The 4,713-nt window shown below is 41.5% G+C and overlaps 1 long non-coding RNA gene across 1 annotated transcript; it reads right to left on the bottom strand.

The window, feature by feature from the left end:
- Positions 1-1,009: 1,009 nt before the first annotated feature.
- LOC128351153 (uncharacterized) lies at positions 1,010-2,828 on the bottom strand. Its single transcript, XR_008319609.1, has 2 exons — positions 2,548-2,828; positions 1,010-2,458 (listed from the first exon to the last, which is right to left on the bottom strand). It is a non-coding gene; the product is annotated as an uncharacterized LOC128351153 (long non-coding RNA).
- Between the last annotated feature and the right edge of the window lie 1,885 nt (positions 2,829-4,713).

Here is a 4,713-nt window from a genome sequence, read left to right as displayed (position 1 = left end):
TCAGTGAACTATCAATGCAATGTACATTATCTCTTAGTGCTAGACACTCTTACAGGTGTCTTTGTAGCGCAAGCATATCTTTAAAAACCACAGTTCTGTAGACTGTGGTATCTCAAACTTTCTTTGATTCTACTTCACATCTACAAAGCCTAGACCTGTCCCCTAACTAGGATCTCTCTCCCCTTTCCATCTCTGACACAGTTTTGCGCCTAGTCCTTGTCACTGTTTCTTTGCTTCCGTTTTTAACAAATCTCTCCCCCCTCCCTTCCCCCCCCCTTCTTCGTACATCTCTAACTCTGATATGAATTAGCCTGGATTAGGCATTAACTTGAATAAGGACAATTATACTGCCTCTGCTTCCTCAACCTGGCCCATCGCTAACTCGGTTCTCCCCACCCCCACCCTGTGTTCTTGTCACTTTTTAACCATCTAGATTTCCTTGGCCTCAGACACAGTTTTTCCCTTCTCCTTTGACACAGTTTCACAACTAGTCCTTGTCACTGCTCTTAATCTTTCATTCTTGCTTGCTTGCTTGCTTTCTCTGTCCTCAATAGGACTTAGTCTTGGTCAGTAATTTTGATGCATTTAATTAGTGTGTGTTAGTTGATTTCTAAAGAACCAGAACTCTCATTTCCTAGTGAATACACAAAATACAAACTCCCACCCCCCCACCAAGCGTCAGATAAATAGAAATTGCTTCTGTCAGCCTACCTGTGCATGCACACACACACACACACACACACACACACACACACACACACACACCACCAAAAGCCTCTAGTGGTCATTGATCTGATGAACACTTAACGGTTAGACCACACCATTTGAAGGGCCCAGTCCTACCAGTTTTTTGGAGAACTGGTTATTAAAAAAAAAAAAAAAGCCTTGTTTCTTAGACAGCAAGGCATTGTCACTGCATAACGAAAGAGATCATGATTTTAATGTTTTTAAGAAGCTGTACTTATCAGAATGTATGAAATTGTCCTACTTATACATCACACACAAAAAGCATTTTTAGTTATTTATTTATTCAATTTCTATACCACCCTTCCAAAAATGGCACAGGGAGGTTTACACAGAGAAATAATAAATAAATGAGATGGATCCCTGTCCCCAAAGGGATCACAATCTAAAAAGAAACATAAGATACACACCAGCAACAGTCACTGGAGGTACAGTGCTGAGGATGGATAGGGCTGATGTTTCAGGGGCCTCTCAGGATAAAACTCCAGGCTAGCCTCATCACAGAGACAAAGAAAAGATGATCCAGCATTAATTGCAGGGCAACTTTTCTTTTTAAAGGGGGAAAACTTTCAACTTCAGAATCCATAGTACAAAGTTAATGTGTATGAGTTCTTAAAATCTAGAATATACCCTATTTAGTTAATCTGAAGAGCATTTTATTTTCTCTCTACAAAAATAACAACCCTGCTCTGGGGCTAACCCGGGGGGGTACACAATTCAAATGTTTTGATGGGCTGGAACCAACCACAATGGTGTTCAGTGGTCAAGGTCAATTTTCAGCACATTATTGAATTAAAATTAATTATTAAAAATATTAATGCAAGCAATTATTAGATAGTTGTGGATCTTTCCCCCCTTTGGCAAGGGACCCACAATTTTAACTAAGAATCATGGCCAGAAAATAGAGCCTGTCCTTGCTCAGTCACTGGGGCATCTAGTGAGATCTCCCTTAAAAAATGCCAGCCCCAAACAAATGCAAAATCCTCTCCTCTTTCTAAATTGCTGTCGATTTCATGTTGCAATCCTAGTCGTGCTTACTTAGGAGTAAACTAAGTAAATATTTCCAAGTAAACATGCACAGGATGGTGCTGTAAGGCAGTTTCAGAGAGGGCAGAGGATGAAAAGATGAAGAAGAGGGAACTAACCCAAAGAGTGGCCTTGGGGTGCTGTTGCTGCAAGTTGTGACAATCAGTGGACCCACAAAAAAGTCCCTGAGGGCCTGATCTGGTCCCCGGGCCTTATGTTGTGCAGGCCTGGCCTAACCCTTGCTCTGTGCATGTCTGAACATACACAGACCTATTCAGGGGGTGTGGGGGGCTGATGTCCAAACATGGGTGTTTGTTCTGCATCTGCTCTGGGCATGTCTGAACATGCCTGGACATGGGGGTCTGCCTGGCCATGTTCTGTGGACGCTCTCCACAGGGTCTCACTATACCCTTAGGAGGCTGTGGCTTCAACCTGCCCTTAGTTAGAAACTTTCGGCTCCTTCCTGCTGTGATGTCATCATGCCCTTCGAAGGGCAGGGCTTCAACTTGCCCTTACTAGGCTCTGGCTTTACCTTGCCCATAGTTCCTTGCCCTTACTAGGCTATGGCTTCACTTTGCCCTTACTTAGGCTCCGCCCAGGTACTATAAGGCTCTTCATTGATATTCAGGCCCAAGAATTTCTGCATTGCTATGCGAGAGCGTTTCAGAGTTTGCACAAGTGCTGAATTCTAAAGGGAGAAAAGAAAAGACTATTAGTTTAATGTCCTTTTTCACACACACACAAAACCTCAAAACCTAGCCTGTAAAATATATTTACCTGTGGCTCAGTTGCCATGGTTGCCAGGATCTCTTGCCATATTTCCCTTGTCTCAGCTTGTTCTTCAGCATAGGTTTTCACAGGAGGTCCTTCATCATCTGAACTGGTGCTAATAGAGCGTTTTCTTGGCTTAGGTGTCGAATCTGGCTGATTTGTTGCCAAATTAGGGCTCTGAGGAGATCCCATCATCAAACCCACAAGCAAACAGTAGAATTGTTACCTTTATGCAAAGGGGGCTATGCTACAAGCCTTGTAGGATACTCCATGCAGCAGCAACACTATAAGCCTTGAACGGCTGGCTGGGAACTCCTTCCTATTGGTCCTCACATGTCAGGTGGGTAGGGCTCATGGTACAGGAGGCTCTGGGCATGCCTGGGCATGTTCTCTGGAGGGTTTACAACTCCTCCCTACTGTGGTGATGTCATGCCCATCAGTGGGAGGGGATTGATGACATCTTGCCCTTCAATGGGCGGGGCTTGATGACGTCTTGCCCTTACTAGGCTCTGACTTCACTCTGCCCATATTTCTTGCCCTTACTTAGTCTGTGGCTTCACTTGCCCTGACTTAGGCTCCTCCCAGGTATGTATATAATACTACTAACATCTGGCTTCATGCAATATCCTCAGACCTTGGGAGCAAATGCTTCCCCTTCCACTTTGCACATGAACTGAGAAGATTCTGTTTCCAATGCTGGTTTTAAAAAAGCTAGGGTCCTTTGTGATGTCCCAGCTGAGCAATCCTGGCTTATCCTTAACCAGAGTTTCAAAATAAACCAGGAGCTGAAACTCTGGTTAGAAGAAGCCGGAACTGCTCATACGAGATATAAAGCACAACCCTGGCTTGTTCTAAACCAGAACTGGAAATAGAATTCTTCTTGACCTAACACGTGAAGGGTGACGCTAACAGTCCTGAGGCTGGAAGGCATCACATGAAGGCAGTACTAATGGCTCAGCATTACAGCTGAATTAGCCACAGTATGTTAGTTACTGAGGTATTATTAGCAGAGCTGTACTGTATTTATTATGTTGTTCCTTAAGTATGCATTATCCTATTTTGTTCATTTCACTTTTGTAGAAGAAGAAGAACTCTTTATTACAGTCAACGAACAGCAAAACACAATAAACATAACAATTAGCCAAGCAAAATAAAACAGTATGATAGCAAAACAGTAAAGTACAGACCAGTAAGCTAAGACAATTTAACTAACTCTTGGTGAATTATACAAACTATAAAACAAATTTTTGCTATGTTTAAAGAAATTAAATCTTTCTGGTTGGACAGTAAATATTGAACATAAAATGAATCTGTACATTTGACAAAAGAGGTAATGCTGAAAACTTAAATTAAAATGTTTAATATGTTTTTATCTTTTGAGATTGTTTTTTGACTTGTTTTGTTTTGTGAATTTTAATTGTTTTATATTGTTTTACATTTGCTATGTTTTAACTTAGTACACCTCCTAGAGATGTCTATATCAGGTGGTGTAGAAATATGATAGATAAATAAATAAATAAAATGAGGGGAGGGGTCCTTATAAAAAGGGCAGTACAGAAGGACACAAGCCAGTGATGCAATGGCTCCTGCACCAGAAGGCCAGAGCTGGGCTACATATGGAATTTTCTTGGATATTCCTTCTTATACAGCCATGGGAGGCACAATAATTAAAATGTGCTAAAGCACAGTAAAAAGTCCTTTAGAGAAATGCAATGAGGATATTAAAGGACTGCTGCAGTACACTTTGGGCAATTCCTAGGGTAATGGAATCAGGCATGTTACCATTTTTTCAATGACTGTAGCCTAAGCCTCAAAATCCTTAGACAGTACAGAGTCTGAAATGCGCAAAATATGTCAATAATGAAATCAGAAATGATGACCAATAGTATGTCTTTGTAGTAGGAGATGACTTCTTAGCGGGTATATATAATATCAACTTGAAAATATGCTTGTCTACAGTATTTGAAAAAGTGGTAACATGCCTGATTCCGTCACCCTTTGAATTGCCCCTATGCAGTTTCTTGCACAAAAACAAAGTATTGGGCTGTACAAAATGCAAGACTTTGTCATAGGTACAGTGTATCCTTGATGTACCATTTGTGCAGACCTATAGTTTATTTTGGGTTGTTGCAGGGTTTTTGTTCCTCTCTTTCTGCTGACGGTTTCAGTGGT

Source organism: Hemicordylus capensis, chromosome 3 (genome assembly GCF_027244095.1).
Source record: "Hemicordylus capensis ecotype Gifberg chromosome 3, rHemCap1.1.pri, whole genome shotgun sequence".
NCBI lineage: Eukaryota > Metazoa > Chordata > Lepidosauria > Squamata > Cordylidae > Hemicordylus > Hemicordylus capensis.
Note: the sequence above shows the minus strand (reverse complement) of the source record. Positions and strands in the feature narration are given on the sequence as shown.